At 36.1% G+C, this 15,868-nt stretch overlaps 1 pseudogene; it reads right to left on the bottom strand.

Moving 5' to 3' along the window:
* Window positions 1–622: 622 nt before the first annotated feature.
* Window positions 623–9,322, bottom strand: LOC127115321 (chaperone protein ClpB1-like; annotated as a pseudogene).
* Between the last annotated feature and the right edge of the window lie 6,546 nt (window positions 9,323–15,868).

Below are 15,868 nucleotides of genomic sequence, written 5' to 3'. Positions count from 1 at the left end.
GCTTTGAACTTTCCGCAATCGTACCAACCTCTATCTAGTTCCACTCGATAGTGTCCACTCAACATGCCTTCATTGTGATCCATTGACTCAACAATATTGTACCAACCTTTAGTATGATCAAACACTATGATCACATGTGTGTTAGCTTTAGCAGCTTTCGCAAAAGAGATGTGTCATCATTGGAGAAATCGACGGTAGCACATCTTAAACGAATCAATCATACATAATGCTAGACCAACTCAATATTATATGACATGATTTAGGTCGATTATAACGCCACAATTTGTATTTGAGCCAAGACATTTGATTGATCCACGCCAACGAACTTCGTCATTATACGCCCAACAACAAATCCCCGCCCAAGAACAATGCCAACCAACCCAAACCTAACGACCAACCTCACACCATTACCCTACCATATACACCCAACCTCGCAACCAATTCATGCCACACACCTAAATCTAAAATCAGGAATCAAACCCTAACCACCAACAACCATACGCAACCACCACATTTGTTTATAGTATGGATGATTTATACGATTCAACCTCATGTCATCATAGCCCTCCATTTATGAACACCCAAAATCTCATTGTCACAACACCATACCATTATTTGACTATTACACCACATGAACCATTTCTTCGTTTCCAAAACGATCCAATGTCCCAATTCGGGCAACCATGTCGTCCACAAACAATCCAACCACAACATTCCAACTACGATAACATGGGCACTGAACTCAATTACGGCAGCACCGTTTGTGGTAACACCCCCAACTATTGGGGAGAAATGATGACAAATTTATCAAATACCACAAGACCTTCCACCGGACCTTCACACCAACTACCATTGCATCATATCAGCATTCAAAGACCCCAAACACCTCAAGGAAATCATGGGAGACCTCGAAGACAGTCTAACGCACCGAGATGTAGAACAGGGGGGCGTTTCAATCGGACGGATCATTAATTTTTTGCCAATTTATATTTTAACTTTATATCATAATATTAATAATTATTTTTCATTTACCTATTTATCTTATTTATTTATCTTATTTTTTTCATATATATATATATATATATATATATATATATATATATATATATATATATATATATATATATATATATATATCATGTGTCACATGCAATGACGCATACACTTGATATAATAAAGTATACGCCAATTGCATTGACTTTACCTGGATATATGTTTCAATGGTATTAGCGCATATGTTCAATGACAACATGCATGTGTCAGTCCAACTGGCGCATGCTTTAGAGGTGTGCATGCAACATAATTATATTGGTAAATAACTTGAAATAATGATTATTTTGAAAATTAAATTGAAAATTTTGGTTATTTTAAAAAAAAGATCAAAATTCCACGTCATTTTATAAAATAAAATAAAAAACATTTAGACATGCTACGTCAGCAGAAGTGAAGATTCATTACCAAATTGTCACCTAAGGGGGCAAAGAAACATAATCTTTATATTACAAGGGGAATAAAAAAAATTACAAAGGTAAAGTATATTTAACCCAAAAAATAAATTATGTAGATATGCGGCTTATATTAGAAAAAAATATGAATAATTATTTTCTTCTCTAAATATGTGCGAAATGATGAAAGACATATCAAAAAGAGTCATGAAAAATGTTTCTTAATTGTCAAGGAAACAAATCAACGTTTGAAGATGATAATGTTTTAACCATTGTAATCGAGTCTGATTCCATGCACAAATTTTGCAAACCTTTCTCTTTTGTGATGACTTCTCGACAAATTTATCGATAATGTTGAAGTAATAAAATAAAGATCTTATCCATGAGGATTGTTATTTAACAAAACTATGATTATGCGAATAGTAAAAGTAACTATTGGGTGGCGGTTCAATTTTTTATGAGAAAAGTAAACTTGTTTTGAAATTAATGCGAGAAAGCGACTAGGTATTGCGTAAATGCCTTGTTTATCCCTTGTTGATGTTTAATGCATTATACGGATGGTAATGTCGTTATACTTTCGCGGTGAACTAATAAAACCATTATACCCAATCCTTGGTGTATAATTCACTAACTTTTACTAGAGGTCTCTTATCCATATTCAACCGGCGTAGGTGAATTTAGGCGTTGTTATATATATTAATTCAAATGTCACTACTAGTGGTATCATATCCTTATTCGATCAACGAAAGTAGATTAATTTCCCTAGTTCATACTCATAAGCTTATGGTCAGTAATCCCTACTCGTCTATAATCATATTATCAGTGCGTCCACAAATAATAAGCATTACAAATAAAGGCAATTAAATAAAAATACAAATTCAATTATCCATATAACATCAAATTAAAGATGTGATCCAACAGGTTCTAAACAAGTTCATCAAACAAAACTTAATCTATAAGAGTTTAGCTACTCATATTGATACAAAGAAATACCAAGGAATAAGATGAAGATAGTGTGAAATCCTTGAAGAGTTTAGCCTCTAATGCTTACAATGCTCCAAAAATCGCCCACTTAATACGTTTTGCCGTTAGTTTGAGTAAAAACCCCATAACCCTTGTAAAAGTATCAAAATTTCCCTTTAATAACCATTAAAATGCGTCAGAAACGCATCAAAAAATTCCCCTTTAAACTGCGTCAGAAACGCATCATCGCATCCAAATACCTTTTATCGCGCACGATACCTTACTATCATCCCCATGATGAAGCGCAATGGCGTGCGAGAAATGCATTAGCTTTTTCGTCCTTTTGTGCCTTTTTTCATCAATTTTCACTTAGTCCATATTCTCTCCGCACTTGGTCAATCTAAGCACTTTTTTTGGAACTTTTGCTTCATATTGGCTCCATATTGGCTTAAATTGCTCCAAGTTCTTATCGAAAACATGTAATGATAGAATGCCACGATCAGTCTTACAAGTGTTTATGTCAGTATATAATATTATTAAGAACACACTTACAGGATCATAGCTCTCAGCAAGTATGTAATCAATTGCTGCATCTGTAACTGCCAATGAAAATTCCTTTCTCGGCAAGATGACTAGCTACATCCTTCATTTGCAACCTTGCAACCTTCCTCAATTGATCGTGAGAAAGAGGATTGAATACAACTATTTCGTCAAGTCGATTCAACAATTCTGGACTGAAATGCCTTTTTACTTCCTATATTACTTGGTCTTGAGCAACTTGCATGGTACATTTTCTTGAAAGTCCTTTTAGGAGAAGCTCGACGCCAAGGTTTGAGGTCATGATAATGATTGTGTTCTTAAAATCAACAGTTCTGCCTTCTCCATCCGTTAATCTCCCATCGTCTAAGACTTGAAGAAGAGTGTTGAATACAAATGTATGTGCTTTCTCCACTTCATCAAAAGGTACCACACTGTATGGCCTTCTCCTTACAGCTTATGTCAATTCTCCACCTTCCTCTCGTCCAACATATCTAAAAAATTCAATTCACAATATTAATTTTGGCTTTTAATATCTATCAGGCACTGACAGAGACATGCATTTTCAAGAGGTGTTGGTGCTACATAGTTTACTATAATAATCAAATTCAATTCCTAGTTCAAGTGTTGTCAGTTCAGTGGTAACAACTTCACTTCACATTGTAATCTCGAAGAACAAAGTTGAATTTCATCTGGAACAAACGAGCAGTTGTAAAATGGTCATTAGTCTCGATGTTGTTAACAATAACTTACCCTGGTGGTGCACCAACCAATCTTGATAGAGTGTTGTTCCATGTATTCCGACATGTTTATTAATAACAACTGCTTTTCATCATCAAAGAATCTTGTCGGTTTTGTTTTACCAACACCGGTTGGACCGAGGAATAGGAAGGAACCACTTGGTTGTTGAGATATTCCTAAACCAGCTCTTGATTTTAATATAACATCCATAACAACATTAACTGCTTTATCTTGTCCCACAACTCTATATTTCGCAGTCTGTCACCAAGTCCAACTAACCTTTCTTTCTCATTTTGGCGTAGTCGAATCACTGGTATACCGGTCCATACTTACATCTGCATGACGAGCTTTTCTAGCTTTGTCATTCTCTTTCTCCAAAGTGTGAAGTTCCACTTCCAGTTGCATTCTCTTCCTTTCAAGGATGTCAATTTCCCCAAGTTAACTATCAAGTTGAACTCTAACATTTGCACAAGCCTCGTCAACTAAATCAATTGCCTTATCAGAAAGAAAGCGCCCTTAACAAAGGAAAAACGCAAACATATCGCCGTGTTACCAAAATCATCCATATTCAACACATAGATCATTATTATTAAAAGAAACAAACATCAAGAGAGTACAAAGAGCACATGCACCAGATATATACCGACTAGACAATTGAGCATCAATAATAATTGCCCCGTCTTGAATTCTAACACCATGATGACCCTCATATTTCTCTTTTAATCCGCAAAATATACTAATAGTATCCGGCACACTAGGCTCAGAAACATAAACCTGTTGAAACCTCCTTTCAAATGCTGCATCCGTTTCCACATATTTCCTATATTCATCAAGAGTTGTTGCGCCAATGCATCTAAGTTGGCCACGAGCAAGCATAGGCCTGATAATATTGGCAGCATCCATCGCTCCATCAGTTCGACCAGCTCTAAGAACAAGATGAACTTCATTGATGAAAAGAATAACCTTCCCTTCAGCATCTTCCACTTCTTTCAAAACCGCCTTCAACCTCTCTTCAAATTCTCCCATATACTTAGCACCGACAACTAATGCACCCATATCCAAAGCAACTAACTTAACATCGGCCAAATTGCTCGGAACATCTCTTTTAACTATTCTCTGAGCCAGTCCTTCAATAACAACCGGATTATTCTTAGTCCTTCTTGACAAAATCCTCACAACTCTTCTTATCTCTTCATCGCGTCCAATAACAGGATCAAGTTTCCCTGCTTGTTCAACCAAGTCTTTACCATAAAGTTTCAAAGCATGAAAATTCATGTCAGCAGAAGCACTATCAACTTTCTTCCTTTCTTTACCGCCGCGAAGGTTTTTGTTAAGAATATGTTACCAATCAATTAGTATTGATTGATACTCAATTAGTCATAACTGTAATTGATATTATTTCCTATTGTATATTCCCTATTTGCATATAAATATACACCATGTGTGATCATATTAGACACACAGAGATACAATTATAATATGGTATCTAGAGCTGGTTGACCTACTGTCTTCCACAAAATAAAAATATATTTTTTTTCTTTTTTTCCGGCCACCCACAGCGCCGCCGCCGTCTCCGCCGCTCCTATCGACTTTTCGGCGAGATTCCTATACGCCAGAATCGTCTCCTACAGATCGGCCAGATTCACTGCCTTCCGCCGCCGCACGCGTCCGCACACGTCTCTCCTTCATCGCACGTGAATCTCACGCGCCGGACAATCAGCCGCACATCCGCTGCCCCCAGCCGTCGCCATTTTTCCAGATCTACTCTCGGTTTTTCATTCCGAGCCATCAAATATCATGGGAGATACCGATTCCATCATGTTCACTACAGATGTCACTATTCCCGCCGCTGATTACAATGATTTCCTCCAATACAAAGCAGCCCATCAACAATCATCATCTGCCGCTGCTGCTCAGTCGGGTAATCCTGTAGCTTTTGTCTCTACATCTTCACTTGGTCCTTGGGTCCTTGACTCTGGTGCATCTGATCATATGACTGGTAATAAATCTCTTTTATCTCATTTGTCTTATTCTGATTCTTTGCCTTCTGTCACTGTGGCGGATGGTTCTAAAGCCAAAGTTCAAGGCCTTGGTCAGGCACATCCACTTCCAAACTTGTCTTTAGAGTCTGTCCTTTACATTCCTGGTTGTCCCTTTAATCTAATATTTGTTCACAAGCTTATTCGTACTCTTGATTGTTCAGTTCTTTTTAATGCTAATTCTGTTCATATCCAGGATCGACGTACAGGACGGACGATTGGAGCAAGGAGTGAAGCTGGAGGATTATATCATCTTTCTCCACCGGTGGCCTGTGCTTCTATTGCTTCTCAAGAACTCACACATCAACGTTTGGGTCACCCTAGTCAAAATAAAATGCGTCTTTTAGTTCCTAGTCTTTCTAAGCTTTCTTCTTTTGAGTGTCAGTCCTGTCAATTAGGCAAACATACTCGTAGTACTTATGGTCAACGAGTAAATAAAAGTGTTGCATCACCTTTTGCTTTAGTTCACTCTGATATTTGGGGTCCTAGTCGTGTGAAGTCTACTTTAGGATACTATTACTTTGTAACGTTCATCGACGATTACTCACGATGCACTTGGTTATTTCTAATGAAAAATCGTTCAGAGGTTTTCTGTATATTCCAAGAGTTTTATGCTGAAATTAAAAACCAGTTTAATACTACCATTAAAATTTTACGCACAGATAATGCTTGTGAATATATGTCATCCCAGTTTCAATCTTTTTTAACATTACAGGGAATTATTCACCAATCATCATGTGCTCATACACCACAACAGAACGGTGTTGCTGAACGGAAGAATCGTCATTTAGTTGAAACTGCACGGACTCTTCTTCTTCACCACAATGTACCCTCTCGTTTTTGGGGTGATGCTCTCCTCACCACATGTCACCTTATCAACCGAATGCCTTCCTCGGTCCTTCAAGATCAGATTCTATACTCTATCTTGAATCCGAAACACGATCTCTACCCCATTCCCCTTCGTGTGTTTGGTTGCACATGCTTTGTTCATGATCTTAATCCAGGTAAAGACAAACTTTCCGCTAAATCTCTCAAATGTATTTTTCTAGGCTACTCACGTATACAAAAGGGATATCGTTGTTTTTGTCCTCAACTTCAACGGTACATTGTCTCTTCCGATGTAACATTTTTTGAAGGTTCTCCTTTTTTCTCTGCCTCTTCGTCCTCCCAGGAGATTTGTAATTTAGATGATCAAGATATCCCTTCTGTCATCCCCACACCCATTAAACCTCCTTTGCAGGTATATCAGCGACGCACAACGCGTCCATCGGCAGTTAGAGATGATATTGATCCACCAGCACCATCTCCTACTCCAATTGTTCCTCCAGCTATGTCACCTGAACTTGACCTTCCAATAGCATTACGAAAAGGTATTCGATCTCATAATCCAAATCCTAAATATGTTTGTGCTTTAAATTATGACCGTCTATCTACTTCCTATGTTTCTTTTGTGTCTGCTTTGGATTCTGTGTCTATCCCTAAGTCTACAGGTGAAGCTTTGACTGATCCCAATTGGCGTCAGGCGATAGTGGAAGAAATGACTGCATTGCATTCAAATAACACTTGGGACATTGTTCCTTTACCTCCAGACAAAACTACAGTGGGCTGTCGATGGGTTTATACAGTGAAAATTGGACCAGATGGTCAGATTGATCGTTTTAAAGCTCGTTTGGTAGCCAAGGGATACACACAAATATTTGGCCTTGATTATGGTGACACCTTTTCTCCAGTGGCCAAGATTAGTTCAGTCTGTCTCTTCCTTGCATTGGCTGCTATTAATCATTGGTCGCTTCATCAGTTGGATATTAAAAATGCATTCTTACATGGAGAATTGAAGGAGGAAGTGTATATGGATCAACCTCCAGGTTTTACTATTCCTGGTAATTCAAGATTTGTTTGTCGGCTCAATCGATCTCTTTATGGGCTAAAACAATCTCCACGTGCTTGGTTTGGTCGCTTCAGCTCTGCCTTGATACAGTTTGGTATGACTAGATGTGAAGCAGATCATTCTGTTTTCTTCCTTCACTCTTCCAACGGACAACACATCTTTCTTGTGGTTTATGTTGATGACATTGTTATCACTGGAGATGATACAGACGGTATTCAGCGACTCAAAACTCATCTTTTCAAAAAATTTCAGACAAAAGATTTGGGTCCACTCAGATACTTCTTAGGTATTGAGGTTGCACAATCCTCATCAAGCATTGCAATTAACCAACGTAAGTATGCATTAGACATCCTAACTGAAACTGGTATGCTTGACTGTCGTCCGATTGATACTCCTATGGATCCCAATGTCAAGCTTCTTCCGGGTCAGGGGGAGTTGTTGAAAGACCCGGGAAGATATCGACGTCTAGTGGGAAGACTCAATTATCTTACCGTCACCAGACCGGATATTACTTTTGCAGTGAGTATTGTGAGTCAATTCCTTAATGCTCCTTGTGATACTCATTGGAATGTCGTTATTCGGATTCTCAGATATATATAAAGAATGCACCAGGAAAAGGCCTATTATATGAAGATAAGGGTGATGCTAAAATCACTTGTTACTCAGATGCAGATTGGGCAGGATCACCGTCGGATAGGAGATCCACTTCTGGATATTGTGTTCTTATTGGAGGAAATATGATCTCATGGAGAAGCAAGAAACAAAACACAGTTGCATTATCTAGTGTTGAAGCTGAATATCGGGCTATGGCAGCAGCCTCAAAAGAACTTGCTTGGCTTAAGAATTTGCTCTCAGAACTTAGGTTCGGTGACCTTCAGAACACAAAACTCATATGCGACAATCCAGCGGCACTCCACATTGCGTCCAATCCGATTTTCCATGAACGAACCAAACACATATAAATAGATTGTCACTATGTAAGAGACAAGGTACTGTCGGGAGAAATAACCACATAATTTGTCAAATCTGAAGATCAATTGGCTGATATGTTTACCAAGTCTCTCAAGGGTTCTCGAGTGAATTATATTTGTAACAAGCTCGGATCATACAATATATACGATCCGGCTTGAGGGGGAGTGTTAAGAATATGTTATCAATCAATTAGTATTGATTGATATTCAATTAGTCATAACTGTAATTGATATTATTGCCTATTGTATATTCCCTATTTGCATATAAATATACACCATGTGTGATCATATTAGACACATAGAGATACAATTACAATAGTTTTCAACCTCCGTTTTAACCTTAGAAACATCCACACCAGATTGTTTCAACAAGAAACCAATTAGATAATCCTCAAGAATTTCCAATATCAACCGCTAAATGAGTGTCGCCGCGCAACTTTTGTGCGCCTGTGCTCTCCTAATGAGTTTAACAATTGAAGAACTTGCAGGTATATCATTTGGCGAAGGAGATTGAGTAGCCAGTTTCTTCAATTCTTGTTTCAAAACTCCTTCCGCAGAGCGTGATTGTTCTTCACCACCAACATTTGAAATTGCTTGGAACAATATACCATTGGTATCAGAAATCAAAGTTGATGCAAGGTGTAGTGGATTCAACTGAGCATGTCCTAAACTCTTTGCAAGTTCATGTGCACCAGCAAGAGATTCGTTTGTTTTGTGAGTAAAAGTTTATGTATTCATTTTTAACCTGCATCACAAAAATAAAAATGAACTAAAATAACCATAGAATCTGAACAAAGAAAATCACTATGACAGTGTTCAATGTTACGATCTAAAAATAATTAGGTTTCATTCAAGAAATCTAAGAATCTGAATTTTGGGTAAGTTGAATAAAGACCAGTTGAATTTAAAATTTATGTATATGAGATAGACACGATTTTGCATGTAGGGTTTAAAAATCACATTCGGCAAGCCGCGACCGCGAAAAAAGTCGCGACAACGGTATCGGCAATCACCATTTTTATATTAAAGAACAAATTATGTTAATTCACACTGCGAACGCAATAATGCAATCAATGTTGCAACACCTATACCGACCAAAATCATCGAAGCATGTTAATGATCATGCATGGTGAATCCACTACACCTTTACGCAACTAAGACTGTTTTTTAAAATCCTGAGCATGATAATGATCATGCATGGTGAAAATGAAAACCCTAGTTGACTAATAGTTATTGTGTCAATACTTTGTTTTTCTTCATGATACATATAGATATAAATTTTCAACAAAGAAAACGCATGAAGAAAAATATATAACAAGAGTTGAAGCTACCTTTGGAAGAAGAAGACGAAAAGAGAAAAGAAAATTTCAGAAATGAAGTGAGTGAAAGACGATTTATGGGAATGATGAAGCAGAAAAAACTATAAGAGTGCACTTTTTGTTCACGTCTTTTTCATTTTGAGAGGAGTTACCAAATTTTTAATTTTTTAAATTATTTATAGTATGAAATGGAAGGCTCTATGAAAAGCATTTTTAGATTTTGTTCACTTTTAATTAGGGTTAATCATCAATTTAAGAAAAAAATCAATAAAAAACACAGATTTTCTTAGAACCAATTAGTCGGCAATTATATATATTTCAAAATAAATTAATAAATTAATTAGTTATAATTTAAAGATATAGACTTCTTTCTATTTTCATAGTGTTGGACAAAGTAATAGAAATATCTTCATATTCAAAATATATATATATATATATATATATATATATATATATATATATATATATATATATATATATATATATATATATATATATATATATATATATATATATATATATATATATATATAAGTTAAGTTAATAGTAAGAGCTTTTGAATAGAGATTTTTTTTTATGAAACTTTTGTTTTTGTCGCTTCCACATTGTCACCAATCAAGCCGCAATGAGCCATTATTATGAAGGAGAGAGTGGATTTGATTAAAAAAAGGGAATTATGGAAGTCTCTTGTGAAGGAGGAAATCGATTGTTATCAAAGGTCACGATAGATTAGAAACTTTTTCAGAAACTGTGCAATTCTTGGAAGGAGACGCTAGTCATCAAACTCATTGGGAAGAATGTTAACTATCATTTGATGAAGGATATGTTCAAGAAGATGTGGAAACTTACCCAGAGCTTTTGAGATCATGGGCGCAGACAATGGTTTTTTTTTATGGTCAACCACAAACTGCTCGCATATAGGGATAAGATTGTGTCTGAAATCCCGTGGAAATTGTTTGACCATTATTTGGCAGTGGCTCGATGGACTTCAGACTTTGCATCTCCTCTTGCAAAGGTGGAGAAGACTTTAGTTTGGATTTGATTTCCAAAGCTTAAATTATTGTATTATGATGAAAGTGTCCTTCTTGGTTTGGAAACTGTTGTGGGTACTCCTGTTAGGGTATATAATAACACCCTGAATGTAGAGAAGGGGATGTTTGTGAGAATTTGTGTGGAGATTGATTCAACCTTTTCGGATGTCGAAAAGGTCAGTGTTAATGGTCATTGGTACAACATGCAGTATAAAGGTATTCACATTATTTGCTACAAATGTGGTTGTTATGGACATTACACCCATGATTGCAAGAAAACACAAGATAATCTCACGTAGTCGTTCGTTCCTATGGTGGCGCAACCAGGAGTTCCGTCGGGAAATGATGATGTCCATGAGCAAAGACTAATAGAAATGCATCAGGAAGTGGGAAAAGATAATGTTGAAAATGTAGCAAAAGAATCTGGTGAAATTAATGCAGTTCATGGTGATTGGCTGGTGGTGTAGAGGAAAAATGCAACAAAAAAGTCAGTTATGCTCAAGGGGAATCTATGGAACCTTGTTTTGCAGGTGATATGCCTTAAATAAGGACAACCACTTTTGTTAATGAGAACTAGTGCTCAATGATCATAACTAGGATTTGATAAACAACAACTAAAGTCAAGTATAAAACAGTTAAAGATGAAAACTAAATTATTATAGTTTGATGGACTTGACACTCTGATGGCAACAAAATGGAATATAACTTAGTCCTCATCTCAAAATAAACTCAGGCAAGTGTCTATAAGAATGAAGCATTTGACAAGTCCTGAAGTATATGAAAGCATGCCTCGATACGTATGAGTGAATACACTGTAAAAGCATAAGGACTTTTTGTAAAAATGCATGGCTAAATATCACACACACACACACACACATAAAAAGATTTTAACTTATTTTTCTCAAGAAAATATTTTCAAAAATACATTACAGACGTGCAAGACAAGTTAGAAATTGTTATAAAACATATGGGCAAGTTTTTGCTCTTACCAATCATTTGACACCTTATGGCAATCGATTGAAGAGTTCAAAAATGTGCCCTAATCGATTAGGGCAGTGCCTTAATGACAAGTAATGGCTAAATATCTTTTCTTTCTATTTTAAGATTATTAATCGATTAATTTAGGCCTATCAACCGATTTGAACGTGATGTCAATCGATTGACAAGTCATAAATTGGCCTTACAACTTTTCCTTTTTTGTGTCAACCTCTAGCAAATTAATAGAGGTCCCTATTTACATTTTTCAACATCCAGAAACGTGATTTCATTCCTCATTTCTCACCTTTTCTCTAAATATTATTTTTATTTACTTTCTCTCACAAAAAGGTTAGCCATAATTCTTTATCAAGAAAGTCATTTTGTGAGTGAGAAAACTGAAATTCTGGAAGGTTAGTTTTGTAAGTTCACTAAGGAGTTTTTATTTCTACCTTGGTTAAACATTTCATCCCTTTACGAATTGTTTGTTTGGGTTCGAAGCTAAACCCATAAAATGATTTGATTTGGGGATTGTGTAATTAAGTCTCTGTTTAGGTTTGAAATTTCAGTCAATACAAAAGCTTTCATAGGTTCGAGATTAGCATGTGATAAGATCTCATAGGCTCTTGGTTAGCCCGTGATGAAACCAAGTTTCGATTAAATCTCAGTATGTGATAAAAGTTTGTTTGGGTTAAAGCTCAGTCCATGATAAAAGCTTATTTCAGTTCGAGATCAACCGATGGTTTAAAGGTTGTTATTGGTGTTATTCTCTTCCCTTAACTCTTTATGTTTTTGTATTTTATCTTCTATTGCATAACTCTAAAAAAAATTCAATCTCTTATTTTAATCGTAAATGTTTTTCAAATCCAAGTTTTCTTAAAATACACAATTCAACCTCCCCCCCCCCCCCCCCCCCCCCCCCCCCTCTCTTATGTGTGAAGTAACATATCCAACAAGAGGCATTAGAGTGTAACTCTTGTTTAAGGATTGATCATCTCAAGAAGAAGAAAAATTTCAACTTGAGATGTTTTATAAATACACCACCATTTTTTAATAGTAGTAGATTTGATATATGACAAGCTAGGTTTAGAATTTTTATTCAAAGTATACATCATGAATTATGAGAAACTATAATCAATGATCCGTTTATTCCTACTTACCAAGTAAATGGAGAAGTAGTAAATAAACCTGATTCCCTTTGGACCAAAGAGGAAAAGAGAAAATTTGAAATAGATCTCAAAACCAAAAGCTTTATAGTAATGTATCTAGATGATAGTAAAATTTTCTATGTTCACCATTGTCAATTTGCCAAAGAAATATGGGATACTCTTGAGATGATATATGGAGTTTCTCCAAGTATCGAAGAAGAGGAGATGGACATGTGGGACGAGGAAGATGAAGATACCACCGTTAGATGTTTTTCAAATTTTAGAAATATTAAAAAATATATTGGAACGTTTGCCGCTAACCAAAGTATAAGAGTTAATAGGTGAAAGTTTAATCATATTCTTAAATCAAAAGATGGGAACATTTGTTACAATATCATTTCCTGCTGAAGGTGACATACCACATGTCAAATATGAAGAACTTCCCCAAGACTCTGATGCCTGAGCAGGTCAGGCAAATTGTACATGATTTTGGTCTCCTCTCATTTGTCGGTTGCTCACTCACCATGCTCGACACTTCACTTCTTACTAATTTTGTTGAGAGATGACACAAGGAGACATATTCCTTCATATCCTATTTTGGGAGATGACTATCACTTTGGATGATGTTTCCTCCTTGTTATATCTCTCCATCGGCGTTAAATTCTTCATTGCTCCTGTTATTAGCCCAAAGCTTGCTTGTATGATGGTTGTACGAGATTTGGGAGTTTTAAAGGAGTCCGTGCTAGAGGAGTTTGAATTTAACAGGGGAGCTCACCTTCAGATGTATTGACTTCGGGATAGGTATGGCGAGCCTGTGGAGGCACATATGTATGAGGTTTTCGCTAGGGTGTACATGCTACATATACTAGCATGTACACTATTTGCGGACAAGTCTCATGTTTATATTGATGCTCGATACATATGATTATTTAGTAGTCTTAATGATACCAGTTAGGCTTGGAATACGATGCATTGACCATCCTATATACAACAGTTGGAGTTACTACTACCTTTGAGACCATACAACTTGCTAGTTATTTGAGTCTATTCCAAGTATACTTGAAATTCTTATTTGTAGTTTGGTTCTTATTTGATTGTTATAAATAACATTTCTTAATTATTATCTATTGTGTCTGTGTTATTTTATCAGTCATGGATATATGGCCATTTCCCCACCATCTACGATAGAAGGGTGCAATATACCTCTGCGGGCGCCCAAGAGCGAGGAGATGGAAGGTCAGGAAGACACATCTAGGTGGTGTTGCAGAGTACACGAGGAGGCTTGATGTTTTGACTATAGATAATGTCCTTTGGACACCATACACATGTCATAGAGTCCACAATGAGTTTGATGAGTCTTCTTTATTTTTCTAGTTATATGCGGTGGGAGTCCTTAGTCACCAGACACTTTCCTGAGAGGTGTCTGCTACAATATGGTTATGTACAAGGCATCCCACGACCAGGTCTGAATGTTTCAAATGTGGGCATTGATAAGTGGTTTCAGAGTAACATCATCAGCTCTACCTGTGCCATTATAGATAGCCCAATGAGGGGTTAACATGACTCATAATGTGAGGATGGTTACCCAAAATGGTACCTCATTGTATCACATCCTTTTATCATTCCACTTATTGAGAATACATATGATGTTGGGCCTTCTGATACTCGGGTACCTGTCGATGACGTGCCGCCGCCACCTCTACCTGATGTTGATGACCAACAATAGTTATAGATAAGTGTAATTATTATGTATAGTCTCACAGGTTTGCTAAACCGAAATGGTGAGGTTTTTACTAGATTATTACAGACAACACACATAGCCCGTAGGGGACCTATTTAGATATTTTTATTTTTATTTTTATGTAATGTGTAACATTAATCAGACATTTTCATGATACTTTTTGTTAGATAACGTTTTGGAACTTCCATTGTTGCATGATGAACATAACTTAACATTTGACAAACAATTACATAACTTAGGCAAACAATTACATAACTTAAGAAAACAATAATAAATAAAATAACCTAAACACTACCAGGTGATTCTAGACGTTTCAACATTTTAATTATGTCGTAGACAAATATTGAAATCTTCGCATCTAACTCAATTGACCCCTTAGTTAGCCTACAACAAAATGATCTTCACATAACTGTCAAATCTTCATCAGTCTTCAACTCAATAAGATTGTATTTCACCCTTCAATTAGTATTAATCCAATCTTCATAAAACTCGATTTTTCTCACCTTTCTGTTATCAGTACCATGCAACAACTCATTCAACTTGGATGTCAATGCGCCGAGAGATGCGGTGTCATCCGGAAGTCGAAACTCTACAAGAGGTGCACCTCCGTTGAAGTACACTTTTGTCTTAATCAAAAATCGAGAAAGAGGTATTTTGAGATGTTTTTCTCAACAAGTGCCCCTTATTTATACAACTTTGAATTCATTCTGAACCACACAAAACGATCGGTGCAATCACAACCATCCAAAAACTGTCGGCAAAATCCTAACCGTTGAAAATCTTATTAAATCGAACTACCATAAATTTTACATTGGTTGAAATTTCCGATATAATAAGATAATTTTTAAAAATACCGATAAAATTGCAAGCGTCCTGAATTTTTTTTAAAATTATGGTATTAATTCTTACCAAAAATTCTAAATACACTATCCAAAATTTTGATTCTACCAAATTTTTTGAATTGCCTTTCGAAAATTTTGTCCGCAATTTAATTTCAATTTTTCAAACACTTTTAAAATTATGAAAATAAGTGGAAATGTCAAATACAAAAGAGGGGATGAAACCATCAT

Source organism: Lathyrus oleraceus, chromosome 1, assembly GCF_024323335.1.
Source record: "Lathyrus oleraceus cultivar Zhongwan6 chromosome 1, CAAS_Psat_ZW6_1.0, whole genome shotgun sequence".
Classification (NCBI taxonomy): domain Eukaryota; kingdom Viridiplantae; phylum Streptophyta; class Magnoliopsida; order Fabales; family Fabaceae; genus Lathyrus; species Lathyrus oleraceus.
This window is presented reverse-complemented; position numbering and strand designations above follow the sequence as displayed.